The sequence below is a fragment of the Callithrix jacchus genome, chromosome 19 (genome assembly GCF_049354715.1).
Source record: "Callithrix jacchus isolate 240 chromosome 19, calJac240_pri, whole genome shotgun sequence".
Classification (NCBI taxonomy): domain Eukaryota; kingdom Metazoa; phylum Chordata; class Mammalia; order Primates; family Cebidae; genus Callithrix; species Callithrix jacchus.
Genome location: NC_133520.1, coordinates 33,637,936 through 33,655,148, shown reverse-complemented (window position 1 = coordinate 33,655,148; position 17,213 = coordinate 33,637,936). Strand labels below are relative to the sequence as shown.

The 17,213-nt window shown below is 43.2% G+C and overlaps 1 pseudogene; it reads left to right on the top strand.

The window, feature by feature from the left end:
* The first annotated feature begins 290 nt into the window (after positions 1 to 290).
* Positions 291 to 2,830, top strand: LOC100391783 (large ribosomal subunit protein eL22 pseudogene; annotated as a pseudogene).
* The last annotated feature ends 14,383 nt before the right edge of the window (positions 2,831 to 17,213 follow it).

The following is a 17,213-nucleotide window of genomic DNA, read 5'->3' as shown; positions in this document are numbered from 1 at the left end:
CTGCGCCTGGCCTGTTTTTTTATTTTTATTTTTGATATCACATCAGAAGCTCAGGCTGTAAAAACATAAATAAATGGGACTACACAAACTAAAAAGCTTCTGCACAGCAGAGGAAACAATCAACAAACTGAAAAAGCAACCTATGGACTAGGAAAATATAATTGCAAACCACATATCTGATAAGGAGTTCATATCCAAAATACATAAGGAACTCTTACAACTCAAAAGCAGAAGAACAAATAACCCAATTTTAAAAATGGGCAAAGGGCTTTTCTGCCTCCACTGCCACCATGGCACCCATGAGAAAGCTTGTGGTGAAGGAGGGCAAAAAAAATGAAGTTCCCACTTGATTGCATCCACCCCATAGAAGATGGAATCATGGATGCCTCCATGCCGCCAATTTTGGACAGTTTTGCAAGAGAGGATCAAAGTGAATGGAAAGCGGTGAATCTTGGGGCAGGGGTGGTGACCATCGAAAGGAGCAAGAGCAAGATCACTGTGACACCCAAAGTGCCTTTTTTCAAAAGGTATTTGGAATATCTCACCAAAAATTATTTGAAGAGCAATAATCCACATGATTGGTTGTGCGGAGCTGCTAACAGCAAAGACAGTTACGAATGGCATTATTTCCAAATTGACCAGGACAAAGAAGAGGAGGAAGATGAGGATTACATTTTATTAATCTGGAATATTTTGTTTGAGTTCTTGAATAAAACTTGAGAAACAACAAAAAAAGAGCAAAGGATCTGAGCAGACATTTCTCCAAAGAAGACACAAAAATAGCCAACAGGTGTATGAAAAGGTGCTCACCATCACTAATCATCAGGGAAATGCAGGTTAAAACCACTCTGAGATGAGATAGCACTTCACACCTGTAAAGATGGCTATTATACAAATACAAGCGGTAACAAATGGTGGTGAGGGAATGGGGAGAGGTTTTTATGGATGTTTTCCTTGAAGAGGTGCCCCATGGGATATAATGACAAGTAGGAATTTGTCACAAGGAGGAGGAACAGCAGTGTGTCTCAGAAATGTGAGAAGCTCAGCAGTACCAGCTGTGTGATGGTTGGGGCTGCAGGAGATGAAATTTGAAGGGTGGGCAGGATTAGATCAGGCAGAGCCTTTTGTGTCCTCTTTTTGAGTCTGGTTTGGGTTTCTCCCAAGAGCAGAGCCTGAGAGGACAGCTTGCATTCAGGTAGTTTACCTTGGAACATTCCCAAGGAACTGGAGTGAAAAACTGGGCAGATGAAACAGAAAGGAGGAAAAACCATTCCAAGGACACGGTAGTAAGCTGGTCATAACTGTGAGCCACTGGGCCTTGATCCCACAGGGATTAGAATTGTTTGTCTTTCTTTCTTTCTTTTTTTGAGATAGTCGCGCTCTATCCTCAGGCTGGAGTGCAGTGGCTTGATCCTGACTCACTGCAACTTCCGTTTTCCGCTTTCAAGCGATTCTCCTGCCTCAGCCTTCCTGAAAAGCTGGGACTACAGGCGTGCACCACCATGCCCGGTTAAGTTTTTGTATTTTTAGTAGAGACGGGGTTTCACCATGTTGGCCAGGATGGTCTCGATCCTCCACCTCGTTATCCACCCGCCTCGGCCTCCCAAGTGCTGGGATTACAGGTGTGAGCCACCGCGCCTGGCAGAATTGTCTTTCTTAGACATCAAAGAGGAAGCATTGATCTACCAGCTCCTGACCCTCATTGATAAAGGCTTGTTCCTGCAGTGATAATTTTCTCATGCTTCCAGGTGCACAGGTGTAGATTATCTGAGCCAGTTCCTGCAAGTGTCCCATTAGCAGAGAAGTCCCGGGACAGAAGCGAGGGATGGACACAGCTGAGGAGAGCTGGTGTTGGGTCACACCAGCTAGTTGCTACAGCAATAGTGGAGTAAAAACGTAGGCCAAGGAATGTGAGCAGTACGTGGGAGGGAGGTGTCTCATGTACTTTACTAGGGAGCTTGAGGTCTTCCCTGAAGGTAATAAATATCCAACGATGCAATAAAATTTGTTTTTCAAGTTCACCCTGCCAGCACTATGGAGAACAATTTAGAAAGGATTAAGATGAGAGCTGAGGTCTGTAAATTAGCTTTTAAGGATTGTCCATTATATGTAAAATTTTGTGCTTATGTGACCATGTGATTCTTCCGTGGAGAGGGTTTAGAGTTATTGTTGGATTCTCAAAGGGCTCCATGGCCCAAATAGAGGAGGGTGATTATTCAGGCCTCAATGCAGCTGCGATGATGAGAACATGAACAAAGGCTGTAGGTGGTATGGCCAGGTGTACCTGGCGTCTCTCCAGGCATATCAGCCTGCAGGTATGGTTGGGGTACAAAATGCTGGAAGAACAATTATAGTCATGCACTGCATAATGACATTTCAGTCAAATGGACCACATATATGATGGTGGTCGCATAAGATTATCATGGAGCTGAAAGATTCCTACAGCCTAATAACCCTGTAGCTGTCATGAAGTCCTAGCACAATGCATTTCTTATGTATTTGTGGTGATGCTGGTGTAAGCAAACCCACTTGCTGCCAGTCATCTAAGAATCTAGCACATACAGTTATATACAGGACATAATACTTGATCATAAGAAATGGCCATGTTACTAGTTTATGTTACTATATATTTTGTTGCCGTAGAGTGTACTCCATCTACTTATTTTTTTTTAAAAAAAGGTAACTGTTAAACAGCCTCAGGGAGGTCCTTCAAGAAGAAGGCACTGTAATCACAGGAGATGACAGCTGCACGCATGCTATTGTCCCTAAAGACCTCCCAGGGGGACAGGATGTCGAAGTGGAAAACAGTGATGTTGATGACTCTGACCCTGTGGAGGTCTAGGCTACTGTGTGTCTTTGGGTCCTAGTTTTTAACAACAAAAAAAGTTGAAAAAATAAATAAGATAGTAGAATGAAGCTTATAGAGAAAGGATCTAAAGAAAATATTTTTGTACAGCTGTATAATGTGTTTGTGTTTGAAACTAAGTATGATTACAAGAATGTCAAAAAGTCTAAAAAACTAGAAAGTGCTGGGCGCGGTGGCTCATGCCAGTAATCCCAGCACTTTGGGAGGCTAAGGTGGGCAGATTACAAGGTCAGGAGTTTGAGACCAACCTGACTAATATGGTGAAACCCCATCTCTACTAAAAATACCAAAAAAATTAAACAGGCATAGTGATGCATGCCTGTAATCCCAGCTACTCAGGAGACTGACGCAGAAGAATCGCTTGAACCCAGGAGGCAGAGGTTGTGGTGAGCCAAGATCATGCTTTGCACTCCAGCCTAACAAACAACAAACAAAAACTAAAAAGTTTATAAAGTAAAAAATTTACAGTAAACTAAGATTTTATTTATTTATTTATTGAGACAGAGTTTTGCTGTTGTTGCCCAGGCTGGAGTGCAATGGCACCATCTCGGCTCACTGCAACCTCTGCCTCCCTGGCTCAAGCGATTCTCCTGCTTCAGCTTCCTGAGTAGCTGGGACTGCAGGCGCATGCCACCATCCCTGGCTAATTTTTTTGTGTGTACTTTTAATAGAGACAGGGTTTCACCGTGTTAGCCAGGATGGTCTTGAACTCCCAACCTCAGATGATCTGCCTGCCTCGGCCTCCCAAAGCTGGGATTACAGGCATGAGCCACTGTGCCCAGCTAATTTATTATTAAAGAAAAAAATGTTAAAATAAATTTAGTGTAGCCTAAGTATAGAGTGTTTACAAAGTCTACAGTAGTGTATGGTAATGTCATAGCCCTTCACGTTCACTTACCACTCACGCACTGACTCACCCAGAACAATGTTGGGTCCTGAAAACGCTATTTATGGTAAGTGCCTTATACAGGACTATAACTTTTTGTCTTTTAGACTGAATGGAAACATCAAAAACTGTTTTTACTCTGTTTTCACATCATGACCACAGAAGACTCCTGCAAATGTATGGAGGCTTTTCCCCACCACCAAGCAAGCAGTTGAATCTACAGAGGTGCTAGCTGGGTGTCCTCCAATCCAATTAATTCTGATGCTGTCTACCTGGAGACAGTGTCAGATCACACAGTCCTCAAGACTGCCCCTACTTCAGACACCAGTCACAAATCTGGCCTCTAGATCTTCCAACCAACTGGCTTCATGTTGAGATTCCTACACCCTCCTCTTTTGGCTTAATGAATTTGCAAGAACAATTCACAGCACTCAGGGGAACACATTTACTGGTGTATTATAAAGGATACCACAAAGGATGCAGATGCAGAGATGCACAGGGTAAGGTATGGGGAAGGGGCTGGGAGCTTCCATGCCCTGCCTGGGTGTGCTGCTCTCCAGAAACCTCCATGTGCTCAGCAACCTGGAAATACTCTGTACCCAGTCCTCTCGAGCCTTTATAGAGACTTCATTGAGTAGTCATGATTGACAACCATGCAGAAATGAGCAAGAAGGGTATGGTCTAATACTAATAGACTGATTACCAGCAAGCTCTGTTCAGATTCTTCTTGGCGTCTCTGTTCAGCATTCCTTCCTTCTGGGTGTGGGACAGGACTCCTTCTGAACTGGGGGTTCTTATGACCTACAATCAGATAGGGTGAGTACGAGAATTCCTTTGTTGTTGGCTCCAAGAGAGGTAAGAGAAGAGTCCTGCTTGGGGGAGAAAAAGGAGGGCAGGAGGTGGTCAGAAGGTCAGAGAGACAGAAACTCTCTTTTCTGAGGCCTACAGTGCCCCAACATTATATAACAAGGGCTCTGCGAGTTACGAGTTAGGAACTGTGATGAAAGCCAATATGTATACCAAAATACCACGTATACCATATTTTTACTGTACCTTTTCTATGTTTAGATATGTTTGGATACACAAATACTCACCATTGTATTACAGTTGCCTGCAGTATTCAGTACAGTAACATGCTATATGGGTTTGCTGCCTGGGAGCAATAAGCAACGCTATACAGCCTAGGTATGTAGTAGGCTCCACCATCTACATTTGTGTAAGCACATGCTGTAAGGTTCACACAGTGACAAAATCGCCTGTTGCTGCATTTCTCAGAATGCATTTTTAAGTGGTGCATGGCTGTATTTGGGGACTTTCTCCTTCCCCACTTGTATTGCTAGAGGGTGAGGAGAGGCAGAAGTCCCTAGGGTGTCTTGTAGCTGATGTCTTCCATTCTGTTTCCATGCAGCTCCTGACTTTGAAGGTGCTGTTCTGGTATCCTCTCTCCTCCTAACATATCAGGCTGTCTGAAGCCTTCACTGCCTCCGAAAGCCATGAGCTACTATCCTATCTATCAGCCTCTATACCAAGGCCTGGCCCCAGGGAGCCACAGTCTGTCATGAACACTTTCCACCTCTTCTAGGTACATGGCAGCACTATTCTTGTGTCTTTATTATTTCATTCGAGCAACAATTGAGTGCCTACCAGGTAGGCGGTACTATGTTTGGTGCCAAGAGTACAACAGTGAACTATAGACATGATTCCTACCCCATGGAAGTATAGACTAACAAAGGAAATGGCCTTGTAACCAACCAATGACAATGCACACTGTAAATGCTGTGATGGGGAAAACACAGGATGTGTCAGAGCACAGAGGAATGACACCTAATGCTGACTTCGGAGGTCAGAAAAGGCTTCCTGGGAGAGGTAAGATCTAATCTCAACCCTAAGGGTTAAATAAGTCAGCCAGATAAACAGAGAGAGAAAGCCTGGCCCAGGGGATGCAGCTTTTTTGTTTTTTTAAATTGAGACAGGGTCTCACTGTGTCCCCTAGGCTGGAGTATAGTGGCATGATCATGGCTTACTGCAGCCTTAAGCTCCTGGGCTTCGGCAATCCTCCTGCCTCAACCTCTTGAGTCACTGGGACCAGAGGCATGGTCACTAAGCCCTGCTAATTTTTAAAAATTATTCTTTGTAGATACAGAATCTCACTATGTTGCTGGCGCTGATCTTGAACTCCTTGAGCTCAAGTGATCCTCACACTTTGGCCTCCCAGAGTGCTGGGATCATAGGTGTGAGCCACCGTGCCTGGTCTGCAGCTTTTATTACACTCATTTTATGCATTCTTTCCCTGAGGGAAGATAGTTCAAGGGAAAGGCACCTGTCCTAGCACTGGTGTTTCTGGGTGCAATTCACAGTATCCACTCCCCTCTAATCCTGTGTCCTCACTCCCCCACATCAGCTAGTACATTCTAACTCCCTCTCCTCAGAATAAAGCCTTCCCCAGCTGGTAACACTGCTTTGGGGCTGGACCAGAATGAGACCTGCAAATACTTGAGTTGTATTTTCTTTAAATATTTCCTCAGCGCCTAATGGAAAAATGATAAAGAGGAGGCCCACCAGCTGCAAAGCCTCCAAAATTCAGGGATTAGCTCTGGCCCCACACTTATGACCTCTCTCCAAAACTACAGCTTTCTAGTTCACTTGACTATCCTTTTTAGAAGGACCATCTATTGTCACCCAGGCATATCCCTTGGGGTCTTACCTTCCAACCCCATCCCCAAGTGGCCTGTCAAGGTATTTATTCCAACCCTATTGAGTACTCTCTGTGAGAAGATTTCTGATAAACAAAAATTTCCCCTTTCAAGTTCTATTTCCAGTGATATTTTAGTGCCCTAGTGATGTTTTACCCCTCGTCATAGATTGACAGCAAAGGCAGTTGTTCAGCTGGTTGGTTACCCCTGAATCTAGGTTCTCTTTGAGAAGTTTGAAAAATGAGGAGGTTAAAAAGCAGCACCCACATGTCCAACACTATATCTTTCCGCAGGTTCCTCTACTAGTGATATAATTAGCTTTCTGGTGGGTCCATCTCTCTCCTGCACCCAGACTGTACCCTACCTCACCCACTTCAGGCCTAGACCTGTCTGAATTAGTTGAGTAAGTACAGATGAGGCTTACATGCTGGTGCCTTACTTGGCCTGTAACCCGATAGAGAAGGGATAGGGATTTATGATTAAGAGGCCAGAGAGGAGGCACTAACAACACCTGGGTTTTAAAAAATCAACAATACTAATACTAATACCAGAACCTTCCATTTTAATGTACTCTATAATGTTCAAAGATCTTTGAATTTTTTTTTTTTTTTTTGAGACGGAGTTTCACTCTTGTTACCCAGGCTGGCGTGCAATGGCGTGATCTTGGCTCACCACAATCTCTGCCTCCTGGGTTCAAGCAATTTTCCTGCCTCAGCCTCCTGAGTAGCTAGGATTACAGGCACGCGCCACCATGCCCAGCTAATTCTTTCTATTTTTAGTAGAGACAAGGTTTCACCATGTTGACCAGGATGGTCTTGATCTCTTGACCTCGTGATCCACCCGCCTCGGCCTCCCGAAGTGCTGGGATTGCAGGCTTGAGCCACCGTGCCCAGCCTGAATTTTTTTTTTTAAGACAAGGTCTTGCTCTGTCACCCAGGTTGGAGTGCAGTGGTGCAATCACAGCTCACTGCAACCTCAACCACTAGGCTTAAGTGATCCTCCTGCCTCAGCCTCCCGTGTACCTGGGATCACAGGCACCTGCCACCACACCCAGCTAATTTTCTGATTTTTTTTGTAGAGACAAGGTCTCACTTTGCTGCTCAAGCTGGTCCTGAACTCTTGGTCTCAAGGGATCCTCCTGTCTTGACACCCCAAGGTGCTGGGATTACAGGTACATGATTTGGTGAGTGAAAGAAGTAGGACTCTTTCAGCCTCTCCAGACACCACAGGCAGTGGCTGCTTCAGGTTGGGGACCTTTTGAGGATGAGTGGTGGTTAAGATGGGCTTCTTGCTAACATGTGTCACTCATTGCTTCAAAGGAGTGTGTATTCGAGAGCAAGAGCCTCTGCTTTTTTTTTTTTTTTTCTTTTTTTGAAGCAAGGTCTCACCCTGTCACCTGGACTGAAATACAGTGGCATGATCTTGGCTCACTGCAACCTCCGCCTCCCAGGCTCAAGTGATTCTCCTGCCTCAGCCTCCTGAGTAGCTGGGATTACAGGCCTGAGCCACCACACTAGGCTAATTTTATATATATATATATATATATTTTTTTTTTTTTTTTTTTTTTTTTTGAGACGGAGTTTCGCTCTTGTTACCCAGGCTGGAGTGCAATGGCGCGATCTTGGCTCACCGCAACCTCCGCCTCCTGGGTTCAGGCAATTAATTTGTTGTATTTTTAGTAGACATAGGGTCCCACCATGTTGGCCAGGCTGGTCTTAAACTCCTGACGTCAAATGACCCACCCGTCTCAGCCTCCCAAAGTGCCAGGATTACAAGCATGAGCCACCGTGCCCAACCCAGGAGGTTTCGCTTCTAACTCCTACAGGGCTACTAAAAGATTAGTTCTCTGTTTTAGTGTTTGATGTAGTCCCTTGTCTCCATTTTATGGGTTGGTAAAAGCACAAGTAACAATCTCAACCCGCTGTTACTTTTCTTTAACTAAAAGTTGTTGGTTACAACCGGAATACCATATGCATTAAGGTCAGGTCTCAATGGTTTCATTTCTACGTGAACAAATAAGATTAAAAGGTTTCAGGTTGCTATTTATAGCACTTTTAATTTATAAGCACTTTTAAGCAAATAATACATGTGGTGTATAAAGTCTCCATTCTCTGTAAATGAGAAGCCAAATCGGATAGGCCATTACAGGGTCCACCCAAGTCCCTTGCACTTGACTTTACAGCATGGGTCCAGGGTTGCAGTTCCAACGTACGTGGGACACTCTAGAACCAGTGTGGATTTCTTGCACAGGGAGTTCTCTGGTTTCTTGGTTTGGGTTAGTTTTATAGTTTTATTGTGTTTTGTTGAAGGACTGGGAGGCAGCTAGCCAAAATGGTTTCTGGCTATCCATTCATTGATTAGTTCAAGCACGTAATACAATTTCAACATCAAACAGGCAAAGATGAGGTGGAGGAGTGACTGCTTAGATGATCTCAAGCAGCAGGGACAGTCTGGGATTAGCTACTGCCACCCAGTTGTGACTGTGTCATAGATAGATTCAGGAAGCAACAGGAAGTTGAGATTCAAGTACCTCCAGAGAACAGTAAGACAGTGTTTCCTATCCAGTGGGACACGATCCATGACAGGTTTACCATGTCATCCCAGGGGCTTTACATCCCTAAGAGTGGGATTAGTGTCTATTTTATAAAATTCTGTAAAAGTAAATTGGTTTCTCAAATACAAGATGGAAGAATCAAATATCAGGCCTTGTAAGTAGTTTTTTTCTTGCTATATCACGTAGTAAATTTCATATGTATTTTAATATGAAGACCCCACACTGAACACTATGGAATATGTCTTTTCAAGACTTATTTGTTAACCAATTATCCCTTTTCATGCAATCAATTTAAAGTCAATTGAGGAGCACGCATCATTTGTTGAATGGGAAAAAACCTAAAACTGGCTCAACGTTATAGTCAAGTATTAGAGTAAAATGGACATTATAAGTGCAATCTAGTGAGATGGGAGAGTCCCAGATATAAAGAATATTTGAAAATAGAGGCCAGATTTTCCCAGCTTCCCTTGAAGTGAGGAAAAACTGTGGCACAGACTCCACCCATCAGTGCTCCTGCATGTGATTTCAGTGTGGAGGACACTGTCATGAAGACGGGATCCTGAGGGAATTTATTCATGTGACAGCACAGAGGCAGCAAAGAGACATCTGGTTTCCAGAGGGAATCAAGGCATGGGCTCTTCACAGCATGCCTGCCCACCATTCAGCCTGTGTTGAGTGGCAGGGACCATGGTTGCAGTATTGGTTCTTGCTGCCCAGACTAAGCTTGGTTTTCTGGTTGTCTCTCCTCGAGATTATGCTAATAGCCTTTTAATATAGTGGTCCTTTAACATTTTATGTGTGCACTCCCAAAACAAATTTAATGAAGCTGGTTTTCCAAAGTGTTCAGGTCAATACACAGTAGTCCACATCTCAGGAACATTTTGCTCTACATAAGTAAATGTTCTGCTGTTAAGAATGTAGGTTAATCTATCATGTGGAAATAAATAGCAAAAGGAAAAGCAGGTGTGGAATCTCTGGTAAGTGTGCTGATTACAAAAGATATAATAATTATTATTTTAAGTGTGCATTATTTTCAGTTGAATTCACAACATGTCTCCATTGAATTAATCTAAATCTAATAAGTACATACTATGAATGATTAAACCCACAAGTGGTTGATGAGGAACAGCAGGAGAGTGTGTCCAAGTAAAAACTGAGTATGGTTTTATGACATCAATGAGCTTTTGGCCAAAATTAATGGCAATTTTTTTTGAAAGCCTAAAGGAGCATTTATGGAAATATAGAGTCCCACTACCTACTTTCAATTTATTTTCCTAACTTGAGAATATAATGTTGATCTATAAATGTGTGACCGCACCTTCTCTTTGAAATAATGCAAAATAGGCAGGGCATAGTGGCTCACACCTGTAATCCTAACATATTGGGAGGCTGAGGCAGGAGGATTGCTTGAGCCCGGGAGTTTGAGGATAGGAGTTTACAACATAGCTAGACTCTGTTTCTAAAAAAAAATAAATAAACAAAATACAGTAAAATTAAAATGTAATAATGCAAAATACTCACTGAGACATAGGTGAATGCAAGTGAAATTTTATAGCATATTGCTATTCTCTGACATGCTTTTGACAAAATTTCAATATCTGAATTCAAAGATGGATAAAAAGACAGGGAGGAAAGGAGCAGGGAGGTGGATAAGGCAAAGAGTATTGTCATAAGTTTGTCTCCTGGATGGAATGAGCTCTGATAAGTTCTGTATTTTGTCCTGAACCTCTCTACTTTTCTCTTTTGGAACTCTCCTGTAGCAGCAATGCATTATTTCATCATAATTAGGCAATGCAAAAGCGAGACCATCCAACAAAATTTGCCATAACTCCTACCACTTCACTCCTCAATACACATGAATTCAGGATGTCCCTAAATACCTTGTTTCTATATAATGCTTCACCTTTATCAAAAATATAAAGACAAAAACACATAGCCCTAGTGTAGGAATACAAGTTCTTGAATAAAGGAGGCTTCCATAAATGGAGTTGTTCTAATATTATGCTGCAGGTTATTACACTCCAGTGGAATGCCCCATAATTAAATTCAGGAAGCCTTAAACATGTGCTAATTATTTATTCATTCATTCATTTTTAGTAAAATGGAGAATGGCAATTGTGAAAGAGGAGGTGGAAATGATGAGACATTATGACACCTTGACTTGAGACATGTAATAAGACATACTATTTTTTTTTTTTTTTTTTTGAGAGGGAGTTTCGCTCGTTACCCAGGCTGGAGTGCAATGGCGCGATCTCGGCTCACCACAACCTCCGCCTCCTGGGTTCGGGCAATTCTCCTGCCTCAGCCTCCTGAGTAGCTGGGATTACAGCCATGCACCACCATGCCCAGCTAATTTTTTGTATTTTTAGTAGAGACGGGGTTTCACCATGTTGACCAGGATGGTCTCAATCTCTCGACCTCGTGATCCACCCGCCTCGGCCTCCCAAAGTGCTGGGATTACAAGCTTGAGCCACCGCGCCCAGCCCAAGACATACTAATTTTAAGAAGGGGGCGGGGTGCAGTAGCTCACAACTATAATCCCAGCACTTTCAGAAGCCAACGTGGACAGATTACAAGATCAGGAATTTGAGACCAGCCTGGCCAACATGGTGAAATCCTGTCTCCACTAAAAATACAAAAAAAAATAGCTTAGTGTGGTGGCGCATGCCTGTAGTCTCAGCTACTTAAGAGGCTGAGGCAGGACAATTGCTTGCACCCAGGAGATGGAGGTTGCAGTGAGCTGAAATTTTGCCATTGCACACCAGCACTCCAGCCTGGGCAATAGAGCAAAACTTCATCTCAAAAGAAAGAAAGAAATGAAAGAAAAGAAAGAAAGAAAGAAAGAGAGAGAGAGAAAGAAGAAAGAAAGAAAGAAAGAAAGAAAGAAAGAAAGAAAGAAAGAAAGAAAGAAAGAAAGAAAGAAAGAAAGAGAAAGAGAGTACCTTTGGAATTTAGGAAATTGAAAATTGATTCTCTTAAAAATCTAAGATGTGGAACCTGTTCTCCAAGCCTGGAAACTGACACTCCACATGTGAAATCTTAATCTCCAAACAGAACCTGACAGTTCTATATGAACTCTGGACTCTCAGGAACTGACTTAGGTCTTCCTGGTGTTATTTCTTCTTTCCCAAGCATATAATTTAGTCGTCCACATGAGAAGCCACTATACAGGTACAATGACTCGACCTCCAAGCATTGAACCTAGGCCTCTAAGAATGAAAACTTGTAACCCAGGTATAAAATGTATCCCTTTAATCACAGAATCTGTCCCTAGAAATATAAAATCTGACTTTCCAAACATGGACTATCTCTCCAGGTGTGAATCCTTCTTTTCCAGGCATAAAATACGGCATGTGAGTGTGGTGCCTGGCTTTTATATGTGGATCCTGGTCCTCTAGCATGGAATCAGGCCCTCTAGGCATGCCATAATTACTGCTTCGTGAAACCTCTTTGTCTAAGTTGGATCATGGTCTTCTGTGGGTTGAACCTGACCCACAAGCCATGCCATCTGGCCCACCAGATATGGAACTTGGCCATCGCCCAGGTGTTCCACGATCCTCCGAGTATGGGCTCTGTATTTCTAGAGATGAAACATGGAGTTATACTCATGAAACCTGATTCACAGAAGTGTAATAAGGTTCTCCACTTTGGGAACTCGGCTATCTGTGGGTAAAAGCTGAATTTGTTAGCAGAAAGGTAGCCCTCCAGGCACTTGAATTGACCCTTGATTTGTAAAACCATGCCTCCAGGCATGGAATCTGCTACTCTGTGTGTGGAATCCCAACATGGAATTCCATGGAAGCTGGCCCTAGGAGCATGACATCTGGCACTCCATGTGTGGAATCTCAATTTCCAGAATGGATCCTGACCCTAAAAGCATGGACCCGGCACCCCATGTAAGGATCTCTATCTCCAAGCATGAAATTTAAACTTTCAGGAATGGAATGCAACACCGTTTGTGGAATCTCAATCTCCCAAATGGAACATGGCTTAAAAATTAGGTTGTTTGGCACTCCAGACATTGAACCTGTGTCTCAGTCATTAAAGTTTGTCACCCAACACATGAAACCTGGTGCTCCCCATGCATGGACGATGGTGGCACTTCATGTATAGAATCTAAGAATATCCAAGAATGGAAACATGCAACAATCATGGAACTTGGCATTCCATGAAAGAAGTCTCATCCTCTGAGCATAGAATCTGGTCCCAAAAGCATAGAATATGGCATTCCATGTATGAAATCTGGAATTGATTTACATGTTCTAGATGTGAAGTCTACCTTTCCAAGTATATAATGTGGAAATCCATGAGCCCCCAAACTTACAGGTGTGGAACTTGAACCTCTAGGCATGACACCTAGACATCTAAGCATAAATACTTGCCCCCTCTATGTAGAATGTGGCCCTTAAAACATGGAACCTGGCCCTCCCACATTAATTCTGAATGTCAAGCCATGAAGAGTCTCCCCATTTTTAATCTTCCTCAACCATTACATATGACATTCTAAGATTGAAACCTTTACATTTATTTTATTTTTATTATTTATTTATTTATTTATTTTTTGAGATGGAGTTTCACTCTTGTTACCCAGGCTGGAGTGCAACGGCACAATCTCGGCTCACCGCAACCTCTGCCTCCTGGGTTCAGGCAATTCTCCTGTCTCAGCTTCCTGAGTAGCTGGGATTACAGGCATGCGCCACCATGCCCAGCTAATTTTTTATATTTTTAGTAGAGACGGAGTTTCACCATGTTGACCAGGATGATCTCGATCTCTTGACCTCATGATCCACCCACCTCAGCCTCCCAAAGTGCTGGGATTACAGGCTTGAGCCACCACGCCCGGCCACCTTTACTTTTAGATATGCATCTTGACCTTTTAGGCATGGAATCAGGACTTCTAGGCAGGCCATGGGAGCCTGTGAGAAATCCCTCTCTCCAGGCTTGAAACCTGACCTTCTAGGTTGGAACTGAACCTCATGGCATATCATCTGGCCCGCCAGGTATGAAACCTAGCCAACTTGGCACAAAATCTCACCTTCCAAGTATGGAACCTAGAATTTTAAGTAGAAAACAAGGCCTTGCTTTCACGAGAACTAATCTGTAGAAGGAACTTTCCCTAGAAACATCTGGTTTTCCATGAGCAGAAAGGTAAATATCAAAGTAGTTGGAGACTCCACTTATAAAACTGGAACTTAGCACTCCATGTGTAGAATCTCAATCTCTAAGCATAGGGACTGATCTTCCAAGTATGAGCCTGGATCTTTATGTTCAAGCATGGAACGTGACCATACACACATAGAGACTGGAGCTGTGGATATGGAACATGGCACTTCTGTATAGAATTTGGTTCTCCAAGCATGGAAACTAGTTTACACTAGGTGTGGAACCACTGCTTTTGTATGTGGATTCAGGCCATGTAGACACAAAATTAGGCTTCAAGCATGGCATACATTGTAAACTGTGTGAAATTTCTCTTTCAGTTTGTAACCTGGCCTGGCTTTCTGTGGAATTTGGGTAGAACTTTAATGTCGCCTTCGAGGTATTGAATCTGGCCATCTAGGACTGGAATCTTGCTCTCCAAATATGGAATCTGGACTTCCAGGTATAAAACAAAGATTAGCCACTATGAAACATGTTCTATAGAACCCAAATCATGAACGATCCAAGATGGCTGATCGCTAACATCTCGGGATTGCAGCTCCCAGTGAAAGCGCAGAGAATGAGAGGACGCCACATTTTCAGACAAATTTTGGTGACTCATGGAGCAGAAGATTCCCAGTGGAGGGCGGGGCGCAGTGGCTCACGCCTGTAATCCCAGCTCTTTGGGAGACTGAGGCGGGTGGATCACGAGGTCAACAGATCGAGACCATCCTGGTCAACATGGTGAAACCCCGTCTCTACTAAAAATACAAAAAATTAGCTGGGCATGGTGGCGCATGCCTGTAATCCCAGCTACTTGGGAGGCTGAGGCAGGAGAATTGCCTGAACCCAGGGGGCAGAGGTTGCGGTGAGCCGAGATTGTGCCATTGCACTCAAGCCTGGGTAACAAGAGCGAAACTCCATCTAAAAAAAAAAAAAAAGATTCCCAGTGGAGGAGCCGCATGGGTCGCCAGCGCGACTCTTGTGGCCGGTGCAGCAGTTTTGCCGGCACCTCAGTGCGGCAGCTCTTGGTGCAGAGTAAACGGGACTGGTTCCCCTTCTGACTGAGGTTTGGGAGGAACCACACGGGTCACCAGTGTGACTCTTGTGGCCGGCTCAGTGGTTTTGCCGGCACCTCAGTGCAGCAGCTCTTGGTGCAGAGTAAATGGGACTGGTTGCCCATCTGACCGAGGTTTGGAGCTCCGGGAAGGCAGAGTCCTACTACAGACTCAAGAAGGAAGCCAGACTGGAGATTCCCGGTCAGAAAAGCACCATCAGTCTTAACGCCGCTGTTTTGGTCGGTGCAGTGGGTTGCTCATATTTCGGCCCTGGGAATTAAGAACTTGGACGTCCACTCAGAGACCTAATTTGAAAGTTGGTAATTACAAAGACGACAGGTGGATAAATTTACAATGATGGGAAGAAACCAGCGTAAAAAGGCTGAGAATACTCAAAATCAGAATGCCTCTCCCTCTAAAGAGGATCACAGTTCGTCACCAACAAGGGAACGAGGCTTGATGGAGAACAAGTGCATTCCATTAACAGAATCAGGCTTCAGAAGATGGATAATAAGAAACTTCTGTGCGTTAAAAGAACATGTTGTAGCCCAATGTAAAGAAACTAAGAACTTTGAAAAAAGGTTTGACGAAATCCTAATGAGAATAGACAACTTATTTTTATTTATTTATTTATTTTTTTGAGACGGAGTTTCACTCTTGTTACCCAGGCTGGAGTGCAATGGCGCTATCTCGGCTCACTGCAACCTCCACCTCCTGGGTTCAGGCAATTCTCCTGCCTCAGCCTCCTGAGCAGCTGGGATTACAGGCATGTGCCACCATGCCCAGCTAATTTTTTGTATTTTTAGTAGAGATGGGGTTTCACCATGTTGACCAGGATGGTCTCAATCTGTTGATCTTGTGATCCACCCACCTCGGCCTCCCAAAGTGCTGGGATTACAGGCTTGAGCCACCGCGCCCGGCCTGGAATAGACAATTTAGAGAGGAATATAAGTGAATTAACGGAACTGAAGAATACAATAGAGGAACTCTGAGAAGTATGCACAGGTTTAAACACTCGAATTGTTCAAGCAGAAGAAAGGGTATCAGAGGTTGAAGTCCAACTTAATGAAATAAAATGAGAAGACAAGATTAGAGAAAAAAGGATAAAAAGGAATGAGCAAAGTCTCCAAGAAACGTGGGACTATGTGAAAAGACCACATTTACGTTTGATAGGTGTACCTGAATGCAACGGAGAGAATGAATCCAAGCTGGAAAATATTCTTCAGGATATTATTCAGGAAAATTTTCCTAAACTAGCAAAGCAGGACAATATTCAACCCCAGGTAATACAGAGAACACCATAAAGATATTCCTCAAGAAGAACAACCCCAAGGCACATAATCTTTAGATTCACCAGGGTTGAAACGAAGGAGAAAATATTAAGGGCAGCCAGAGAGAAAGGTCAGGTTACCCAAAAAGGGAAGCCTATCAGACTTGCAGCAGATCTCTCAGCAGAAACTCTACAAGCCAGAAGAGAGTGGGGGACAATATTCAACATCCTTAAAGAACAGAACTTTCAGCCCAGAATTTCATATCCAGCCAAACTAAGCTTCACAACTGAAGGAAAAATAAAATCTTTCATGAACAAGCAAGTACTCAGAGATTTTATTACCACCAGGCCTGCTTTACAAGAGCTTCTGAAAGAAGCATTACACACAGAAAGAAACAACCAGTATTAGCCTTTCTAAAAATATACCAAAAAGTAAAGAGCATCAACATAAAGAAGAATTTACATCAACGAATGGATAAAACATCCAGTTAACATCAAATGGCAGTAATCCTAAATTTAAATCAACTAAATCCCTCAATCAAAAGATACAGCCAATCCCAAGGTATGCTACATCCACACGCATTTCACATGCAAGGATATACAAAGACTCAAAACAAAGGGATGGAGAAAGATTTACCAACCAAATGGAGAGCAAAAATAAATAAATAAATAAAAAGCAGGAGTTGCAATTCTCATATCTGATAAAATAGATTTTAAAGCAACAAAGATATAGTGGTAAAAGGATCA